The sequence below is a fragment of the Dermacentor variabilis genome, chromosome 11, assembly GCF_050947875.1.
Source record: "Dermacentor variabilis isolate Ectoservices chromosome 11, ASM5094787v1, whole genome shotgun sequence".
In the NCBI taxonomy this organism is placed as follows: domain Eukaryota; kingdom Metazoa; phylum Arthropoda; class Arachnida; order Ixodida; family Ixodidae; genus Dermacentor; species Dermacentor variabilis.
Window position 1 is genome coordinate 44,438,350 of NC_134578.1, and position 11,382 is coordinate 44,449,731.

Sequence of the window (11,382 nt, forward strand, 5' to 3'; positions counted from 1 at the left end):
GGGCCAGAAACCTAACTGTGGCTTAATCAAGCGAAGCCTGTTCTTTTGTTTCCACGTCCCACAAGCGTTGCCAGCAGCTTCGCAGCTTCTTTCGTAAGACAGGCTTCAGATCTGTCGCAGGGACAGCGGTGGTAGAAATAATAGCTTGCGGTGTGCGTGATGTGGCCATTTGGTCTGATAGTACGTTACCCTCGATGCCTCTATGGCCAGGTACCGGGCATGTAATGACACGCTTGTTAGCAGTGTGTTCAATGGAGCTGGTTGGTTTGTCTTCAGAATGAAAACAGGAACAGCGCTACACAGGACGAGTGACTAAAGAGCATAGGACTGCACTCTGTCCAGTGCTCTTTACTCGCTCTTCCTGTGTAGCGCAGTTCCTGTTTTCATTGTAAACGCTGGTTAGATATATAGGCTTCAGACAGAACAGAATAGAGCTAAACAGGCACCGGGTTTTTGTGCTTACAGAGTGACATCACACCTTCATGACGCTTGGGGAGCGTTTAATTTAATTGTGTTTTGGAGTTTTCATTCCCTTATGGGCTTCACAGCCGACAATAGTGCATAGGCCTGAACGTAAAGATATTTTCTTCCGTGTGCGGCACACCAGACTCTGAGAAGGATGAGCCAACGGCTGCATAACACATCCCTGCATGCGACTTAGAAGCGTCTGTGTAAAACTCTGTGCATGAGTACTTGTCCTGAAATTGTAGGAATAACATTTTAATATGTACGTCTGGCGTAGGTTTAGTGACCTCGTCAAAGGATGTGTCACACTCTATGAACTGCCACTGCCATGGCGGCAGCTGTTTCGATGGAACCTTACGACAAGGTTCAAACACTGGAACATCTACTTCCTACTGTTTCTCAAACGCAAAGTTAACAGCTTTCTGGCTACAGGTCCGTTAAGAAAAAGTGTGGCATGGCGAAAGTGTGGCATGTTTTTGCTGATTGTTCCTGACATACCGGAAAAAGGTGGCACTGCAAAACTAATATACATTGTAAAAAAAATTTGCCTTATTTTACAGAAAATCTGCTCGTAATTTGTGACCGAACACTTCTCCGTAAATTAAGAACGGTCATTTCCGTAGAACGGACAACTGTAAGAGGGAGACCACAATACAAGATGCCAGTGCTTCTGTATCTTGAAAACGGAAGACTCTGTATTCTGAATCTGTACTATAACAGTTAAAGTACGGTGGTTCTCGTGTTCAGAAAACGGAACGCACTGTATGCTGAATCTGTACTATAACCGTTAAAATACAGGTGCTTGTCGTATTCAGAAAACGAAAGGCTCCGTATGCCGAATCTGTACTATATCCGTTAAAGTAAAGGTGCTTCCCATATTTCCTCTTGCAGAGCATATCCATTGTTCGGATAATGTGCCATCGGGGACAAAATTGCCCAGGACGTGCTTGAGTCGACCAAATTTTATCGGTGCACTATTTGCTGGGATGAGCCGTGCTAACATCTCCGTTCGGAATGTACATACGTGACCCACTGTTTTCAGCGGTCTTGAACATAAATACAATTTGGTGGATGCTCGCACTTCCAGGGTGCTTTTGTCCACGATAGTACATCTCCTTTAATGCAAATGTCATGAAGGCAGCTCATAGCCGAAGCAGCAGGTCACCATTGAGAAAATTGTCTTGCCAACACACTGACATGGCTGCAGAGATAACACACTTTGCACTTTGTGACATGAATGCATTGCATAGCATATATACAAAAAGGTGCAACACTTCAGTCCTCAAGTTCTTAGATGACCGAAGCAACTTTATTTTCTTCAGTCACTCGTCTTGCACTTTTTCCAGGTGAAAGTTGTTCTTGACCCCAAACGCTTGCAAGGATTAACTTGCTGCTGTTAGGAGAAACAAATATTATTCGTGAACACCCATCCTAAAGAAAGCGGCAAAAAGTATTGTGACAGAACACGACAAAGCAGTAATTTCTGTGTTAGAAAAACATGTAAGTAGACTAATATTATTATAAAAAGGGATGTTGCTGTAGCCAACATTTCGACATGGGTGCTTGTCATCAGGGTAGCAAATGTTTTCCTTGGCTGTGTTGTTTTGGAGTATGCATAGCTTACTGGCCCCTAGCCTCATTGGGGGAGAAGCTGGTGCATGCGATATGTCAAGAGAAGCCAAAGTGTTAAAAGAAAGGAAGGAAGGGTCTGCTTAGCAGTGGTGATTCTGATGAACCGGGTATGAGCACTGCTGTCAGTTCTTGCTAAGAGTAGGGGTGACCAAAACAGAAAACGATGCACACATGTAGGCAGCCATTAATCCAGTAGACCTAATCTTCCCAGAAGACAAGATAGGTGTTAAGATAAAGAGTTTGCACATATGAAAAAAAGAAACAAATTAGGGAAAATAAATTTTGCATCAAGATGCATCTGGTTAAGATCACTGTAAATGGTAAATGAAGGCACATTATAAATATATATTTTGTTAATAGCAGATGAAGAATAGATATATTAACCAAATATAAAAAAGTAGGGACATTAAAATTAAACTGGGTATGACCATAAAACAGTAAAGAACAGCTTGTGAAAAAAATGGGATGGACAATATGATAACCAAGTGCAACATTGCAAAACGTCGAGCGCTGTTTATATTCATGCTGCTGTTGACGGCTTTAAGTTTGTCTTCCTGTGGAACCTTTGTCTTACTTGAACAAGGAAATGGGTCATTTTTTAAACAAGTCAGTTCAAATGCTGTTCAAAGATTCAGCATTATTATAATGAAAGAAAATGTTATGGGCAGTTCTCCTGGGTGTGCTTTCATTCACCAGTTATTTCCACAGGTGTAAGCTCAAAATTTAAAGGTCTAAATGGCCCTACATAGCAAATATGTCATAATTACACTTTAATGTGAAGTGTGATTCTACAGACAACCACTCTGCAGAAGGCAATGGCGTGATTTGTAGGATCTTCCACGTTCTGCGTTTGGGCATACGTGTGGAAAGAACAACTTGTAGTTGCACGTAGTCCTTAGGGCGAGTAATTAAACTCTGTACGCACAATAAATAATTTTAATGCAAGAAGGCAACATGACTGATGGCACCATTAAAGTACATTTATTACTCTGTAATTACAATGTCTTCCTCCAAAATGCACAGAGTGAAATCCTACCTTCTTTTCTCTTTCTGCATCGCAGTTTATTATTCTTGGAATATTCTGTAAATTTTGACACGTTTATGGACAGTTCCTCATATTTCGTGCGCAACATATCAGAATATTTACTGGCGCAGGCGTGCATTCAATATTGTTCAACATTATTCCCGACGCGTGTGAAATATAAGAAATGTGTCCTTTACTCCTGCTTCTTTTAGGTCTTGAAGTCACTGCAAGGCATGCGATATGTATACATTGGCAACTTTATGTATAGGTAATAATATAAAGTGTATGTTTTATTATTCTATCTAACTTGTTTTCTAGTGTAGTAGCCTTTCATACTCATTCATGGTTTTACATTACTCGTGAGCTCTCTAGTAGCTATGTTCCTCACATGATCCCGGTTATAAACGACAGTTAAATAGTGAGCAATTCTGGACTTTTCGGTAACTGAATCTTGTAAGGCAAGATGCGTTGGAGATATGACGACCGTGGAATCACTTAGATAGGTCAATCCAATCGTCGAATAATTACCTTCTATTTCTGTATTGAAGCTGCTTCCCAGAAAGAAATCAAAAACATGTGTGACCATCTGATGCTATGACGCACGCAATTGACAAAAGGAAATGTGTGCTTGTCATGCGAGTCTTGCTCGAAGCGCTGACGTTTGTGAAGAACCGAATGTCAAGTGCAGATCCGAAATGGAGACCAAATGTCAAGCACTGCTTCCGTAACGAGTGAACACTAAATAGTATTTGTGGCACTCAAGTGTATATTTTCTTTCACAAACAGTAAACTAGATTTCGGTATAAACCTTCCATGGCCTCTGAAAATGTTCGCTAGTGAACTGTGGCGGCTAACACGCGCTGAAAACTGCGTTACGCGACTGGACACGTAAAGTGCAAGCTGTATTTTAACAAAATGCTTCTGTTGCAGAAACCTTGAAGGTCATAAGCTGTTCTCTAAACCTCGCACATAAAACAGGACGAACGAAGTGGTTATTTCAATTTCAATTATAACGTCATCGCTTCACTCTCAGCATGTATGTATATGTCCTCAACTTCGTTAAATGTGAATCTTACGGTGAAGTATGCGCAAGGCTGCTGCACCACCACATGTAAACAAGTGCATGCTTTGGCATTTATCTCCACAAATGGCTGCGCAAGTTCTACTCAGATACTGGTGGTCTGGTGAATAGCCATACATATTGCGTCGATTTCGAGTTCTGTAGCTGTACTATTATGTACAATTGAGAGAATTGTCATGCAGTTTCCCATTGCTTAGTTGCAGAGTTCTAAACTTCAGTTTCATTTCTAAAAATGGACGATGTTCAAAAGATTTTATAAATATATAGACAGCCGAAATAAAAAATTCTCTACCAATGGTCACTAGATTTTAAGTTCTTTTAGATGCTACAATCGTAATCGAATGTGGTGGAGTGTTTGCCGAGAAAAGCGACTTCGCCTTTCTCATGGTTTTACATAGGAGCTCTCGAGCTAAAGCTTCCCCTTAAATATTGTCTTGCCTACTTTTTACAATTCTCAGTGGCCTGTTTTCTCCGGCGAACAAATATTAAAAATTATCGGCAAGGGCAAGAATTGCCTTTCATTTTTGAAAATGTTCTAGATTGTTATGCAGGTCCTATTTGTTGCTTATGTTACTCCGAGCCTTCCATACTCAGACCGTTAATAGTGGTGTACTTTCGAGGACATATGCGAGCACCGGTAATTATGTTAAAAGGTTGAATGAGTCATTTATAATGAATTGCCAACGCGTCTTATCCACACACCAGACTTCGACGATCGAACATGACACTATCGTTCCGCCAGAGTACAACCTGTTTTGGTGGGCACATGTTCGCCTGATAAAGAGTTCGTTTTCTGATGCGCCGTTCTAGCATACTTTATTTGTCCATCGTCCCCACAACGTAGCAATAATGTACTGTCTCCAGGAGACACCCTCTCTAATCGGCTTGTCTAACGCGGATACAGTGTCCCAGAAAAGGCACCCGATCCATGGGACAGTATAAGGGGCCGTCACATTATTAACCTAGTGGAGGTCAGCGGGTCATCTCGTGCTCACTGGCAGGAAGATAATCGCTGCGGGGAAGACGCTGTGCTGAATATATTTAGTTTAGCCGGCTCGCAAAATCTTCTCCGACTTGATCATGTGGATTGGATACACACAGTTTTTTCGTATTAATCGCTTTCATAAGATAACCACTGGAACGATCCAAATGAAATTTCTTGTATTTGAGAGGGGAAAAATTAGCAATTGCTTGAAGCATAAGTTTATTTGAACCCTCTTACTGCTGACGAAAGTTTTCCCGGAAGTCGACACACAAAAAGATAAATATTTTATGAGAAAATAGCCCAGAGGTCGGCCTGAATGCATGTTCTGACCTGCTACTCAGCGTTGGGGGAAGGTGACAAGATCTATAAAGAAAGAATAGAGAATGCGTTGATAATCTGGATGTGGATTGTGGTCGCAAACTTGCACGGTTCAATTCGAAAGTCGACAAGCCTAAGAACATTGATCTACAAAAATTTACTTCCTGCCAGTGAGCACGAGATGACCCGCTGACCTCCACTAGGTTAATAATGTGACGGCCCCTTATACTGTCCCATGGATCGGGTGCCTTTTCTAGGACACCGTATCCGCGTTAGACAAGCCGACTAGAGAGGGTGTCTCCTGGAGACAGTTCATTATTGCAACGTTGTGGGGACGATGAACAAATAAAGTATGCTACAACGGCGCATCAGAAAACGAACTCTTTATCAAGCGAACATGTGCCCACCAAAACAGGTTGTAGTCTGGCGGAACGATAGTGTCATGTTCGATCGTCGAAGTCTGGTGTGTGGATAAGACGCGTTGGCAATTACTTATAAATGACTCATTCAACTTTAACATAATTACCGGTGCTCGCATATGTCCTCGAAAGTACACCACTATTAACGGTCTGAGTATGGAAGGCTCGGAGTAACATAAGCAACAAATAGGACCTGCATAACAATCCAGAACATTTTCAAAAATGAAAGGCAATTCTTGCCCTTGCCCATAATTTTTAATATTTGTTCGCCGGAGAAAACAGGGCACTGAGAATTGTAAAAAGTAGGCAAGACAATATTTAAGGGGAAGCTTTAGCTCGAGAGCTCCTATGTAAAACCATGAGAAAGGCGAAGTCGCTTTTCTCGGCAAACACTCTACCACATTCGATTACGATTGTAGCATCTAAAAGAAATTAAAATCTAGTGACCATAGCTAGAGAATTTTTTATTTCGGCTGTCTATGTATATATAAAATCTTTTGAACATCGCCCATTTTTAGAAATGAAACTGAAGTTTAGAACTCTGCAACTAAGCAATGGGAAACTGCATGACAATTCTCTCAATTGTACATAATAGTACAGCTACAGAACTCGAAATCGACGCAATATGTATGGCTATTCACCAGACCACCAGTATCTGAGTAGAACTTGCGCAGCCATTTGTGGAGATAAATGCCAAAGCATGCACTTGTTTACATGTGGTGGTGCTGCAGCCTTGCGCATACTTCACCGTAAGAATCACATTTAACGAAGTTGAGGACATATACATACATGCTGAGAGTGAAGCGATGACGTTATAATTGAAATTGAAATAACCACTTCGTTCGTCCTGTTTTATGTGCGAGGTTTAGAGAACAGCTTATGACCTTCAAGGTTTCTGCAACAGAAGCATTTTGTTAAAATACAGCTTGCACTTTACGTGTCCAGTCGCGTAACGCAGTTTTCAGCGCGTGTTAGCCGCCACAGTTCACTCTCGAACATTTTCAGAGGCCATAGAAGGTTTATACCGAAATCTAGTTTACTGTTTGTGAAAGAAAATATACACTTCAGTGCCGCAAATACTATTTAGTGTTCACTCGTTACGGAAGCAGTGCTTGACATTTGGTCTCCATTTCGGATCTGCACTTGACATTCGGTTCTTCACAAACGTCAGCGCTTCGAGCAAGACTCGCATGACAAGCACAGATTTCCTTTTGTCAATTGCGTGCGTGGTAGCATCAGATGGTCACACATGTTTTTGATTTCTTTCTGGGAAGCAGCTTCAATACAGAAATAGAAGGTAATTATTCGACGATTGGATTGACCTAACTAAGTGATTCCACTGTCGTCATATCTCCAACGCATCTTGCCTTACAAGATTCGGTTACCGAAAAGTCCAGAATTGCTCACTATTTAACTGTCGTTTATAACCGGGATCATGTGAGGAACACAGCTAGTAGAGAGCTCACGAGTAATGTAAAACCATGAATGATTATGAAAGGCTACTACACTAGAAAACAAGTTAGATAGGATAATAAAACATACACTTTATATTATTACCTATACATAAAGTTGCCAATGTATACATATCGGATGCCTTGCAGTCACTTCAAGACCTATAATAAGCAGGAGTAAAGGACACATTTCTTATATTTCACACGCGTCGGGAATAATGTTCAACAATATTGAATGCACGCCTGCGCCAGTAAATATTCTGATATGTTGCGCACGAAATATGAGGAACTGTCAATAAACGTGTCAAAATTTACAGAATATTCCATGAATAATAAACTGCGATGCAGAAAGGGAAAAGAAGTTAGGATTTCACTCTGTGCATTTTGGAGCAAGACATTGTAATTACAGAGTAATAAATGTACTTTAATGGTGCCATCAGTCATGTTGCCTCCTTGCATTAAAATTATTTATTGTGCATACAGAGTTTAATTACTCGCCCTAAGGACTACATGCAGCTACAAGTTGTTCTTTCCACACGTATGCCCAAACGCAGAACATGGAAGATCCTACAAAACACGCCATTGCCTTCTGCAGAGTGGTTGTCTGTAGAATCACGCTTCACATTAAAGTGTAATTATGACATATTTGCTATGTAGGGCGTTCAATTATACCAAATCTCAATGCCCACTGCTTCTATTAGCAGCGATGGGCTGTGCCTGCAAAAACATGTTACGTCCACAGATGTGGACATTGTGGCTGATTTGGATAAAAAGCAGTTCATCTCGCCCAAAGAGATTGCATTTTTCGACCGATGACTTTGTTCGCTACTATCGCTAAAGTTTTGCTGTTGCTTGCCCTTCTAGGCACTACCTCGTGAAATGAGCAGCCATTTTTATGGCTGCAGTTGTGCTTTGACGCATTTACAACAACAGGAGAATGTCACCGTACGTTTATTTATATGAAGGAATAAAATTTAACTGTATGGCAGTTGAATTCAGTTTATATCCAGTGGCGTTGTTCAAAAACTGACTCTAAGCATGATAATGTTTTGAAAATGAGTTTTAGTTAATGTGAAATAGGTAAAAAAACACAAGTACAAGTTTGTCGATTGCCGAGCGAATCAACCACACTTTTTAGAATAACCTACAGCTTTAACAATGTGAGAATGAATACAGAATGTGATCTTAAACAACGATTACTCGTCATGCATGAATTATAATTTCGCATCAGATTGCGTCATAGGTAGCTCTCCCTCCAAGGAATTTATTCTCATTTACCTGTTTAGTAAAGAGCTTTTGTTACAAGTTACTACGGCCTTTTCACATCAGTTTGGTGGTTTCTTTTCGTGTTGTTGAAAAAGAGTACGTCATGCTTCTTGCAATAACAACGCTACGCAAAAGGACGTGTCACGGTATCGTCAGCGCCGTTGTCGTCGTCATGTCGTCCAGGTATCGATGGCTTATCGGTGACCCGAGCATGGAACAGCAGAATGCTTCGAGCGACGTACACTACCTTTTCAGTAAAGCCTTCATTTGGGCTAGATGGTGAATACTTTAACTAGGAATGAACAGCGCCAACTAAGACAATCACAAGCGTGATAACGACACAGAACAAGACCGATCATGCGCCGTGGCGCCTGTCGTGTGTCGATCTCCCGCTCGTGATCATCTTATTCGGCGGTGTTCTTTCCTTATTCAAGGACGCGCACTACGTCTGGGTGCAAAAATGACCAAGCAATGTGCATGCACTACTGCGAACCGCCAAAATGACTCAGCCGTAATGCTGGAGCAGCTTTCTGCTTTCTGCTGCAGGCAGCATTCCTCTGCGCACACAATAAAATTCTTGCTCAGGGACAGTCTGCCTATCTCACTGAGGTGCATACACTGACCTGAGTGGACTTGATGACAGAGGTCAAGCTAAACTACACAGTTATTTCTTTGTGGGCGGATCAACGCCGTTGTTTTTCCAGTGGTCTCATATCGTGCGCAATCAAGATGTCATGCATGCAACGCCGGTGCCTGAGCTCCTCGTCACGCCAGTGTTGTGCGAGGTCTGGTAGCTGTGATGGCAGTATCCTGGTCACGTTAAGTCGTCCTCCCCCTCCCTTCAAGAACGTCGCCCGCCCCTAACATTTCCGAACATGTCACCGAGCGTGTTCTTGTAACAGCTTCGAGGAAGCTTCAGGAGTTGGCTAAATAAAGCACTCTGGCTAAGTGCTCTCAGGGTCTCTAAATTCAATGATCAATGATGTCTGCTTCCATCTTAGTCGAAATTGTAATTGCATTTAAGCAAAGCATCCTCTACCTACTTCCATCTGGCTTGGCTTGAGTCGGCTTGTTACATTGATTGTTGAGCCCAAGCAGTCCTCTAAAAATTTGATGTTTTGCTTTAAGGGCAATGGGTTTATATTAACGGCAAGGATTATAGTTGCCCTTGAACCCCTCGAACGGTGTTCCAATAAAAGCATGGGTGACCTATACATTAACGTGCTCCCACTACTGTCATATACTACCACGCCGCTCCACGGAAGAAAGAACACCACCGCAACCCTATCTGTGCGTTGGGAGTAAGGCTTCGGTCTGTCTCGTATGTAGAACGTATATATTAGTCAATAGCTCCTTTGCTGTGTTTTCTGTGAAAAGTGTTCCTAACATATAAGGTTGTGCTGACAAACGGAGGCCCCACAACAGCACTTGATAAAAATGGAATATGGATGGTGATGCAAAATCCCCACAAGAGCCCACAGGTAGACCAAAACTGGTACATGGGCGGTTTATGGATTGGGAGCCGTTAGGACCGCGGCGTATGAAGGGAGGCGTTTCCATACAAGATCGGCTGGCCACAATAAAAGACAACCGATTTTATACTCCCTAAATGCTCCCGGGTCGTTGAGCCCACGTATGAATGCATTCTCCAGCTTTGGTAAACTGTACTATATATTCACACATTCTTTCCACTTCGTACTTGTGCAAGTACCAATGGAGTGCGTGCGCTAGGGAGTTCTCCTAGGTAAGGCTTCATGTCAAAGCACAGATACGCGGCAGCGGTGGGCTTTCCGGCCCTTTCGTACAGCGGCAAAGCAGAGCAGTGTGCACTGAGAGCAGATTGACCGATGTGCTCGAAGGTGCGACGGGTTGAATAGACGCAGCACGCAAGGCAGCATTTGCTGGGCAAAAGGAACGACACATAATATTATTATTTTTGATAAATTCTGAAAACATAACATTCATTTGGCACAAAAGGGAAAGCGAGTATACGAGGCTGGCAACTGCCACCGGATGGGGCACAGCGCCTGCCTGCTCTTCAGAAAGAAGGCGACAGAAGCATAGAAAAGGAAGAGAGAAAGGAGAGGAGGAAAGAGGAAAGGAAGAGCAACATGACAAATCCTAAAAATAAAGTAGAACACATAGCACAGGTCAAACATAGTAGGGGCGGTCACCGCAGGTAACACAACTAAAGAATGTTAAATGGAAGAAATTGTGGTGAGTTCAACACGTCGACCGGAGTTTGTTAATTCTAGATAAGTAAGAAGAGTGCCATGAGCATGATCGTGGTGTGTCCAGAAAGGAGCGTGGTGTAAGAGTCTGGTTCTCGCGAGAAGGGTTTCTACAGCGTTTGTCACGCGAGGGCGCGTATTTGCATTTCAGAGGCGACGCCCAGGCTTCGCGACGACGGCGCCAAGTGGCGCGGAGTGTTCCTAAGAAAGCACGAAAGATGAATCCTTCTGCTGTACGCACTTCATCGTAACTTGTTCCGTCTGGGAGGCCATATATGTTGCTATATTAATTTATTACTAAGCGCATGACCGTCGACAGTCAGTAATATTCAATTATCCGTCATCTCGTAGGGCAGCGAGAGCGGGTGAGAGAATAACTACGAGCAGGTTACCACCAGCCACCTATGTTAATTTATATCAGTGTACTTTATTGTCAATAAAGCAGTTTGCGACAACAAAGGCTCACGTCTTTGTCAGTGTCCATCCTGGTGTTTCCTGGTGGATTACGTA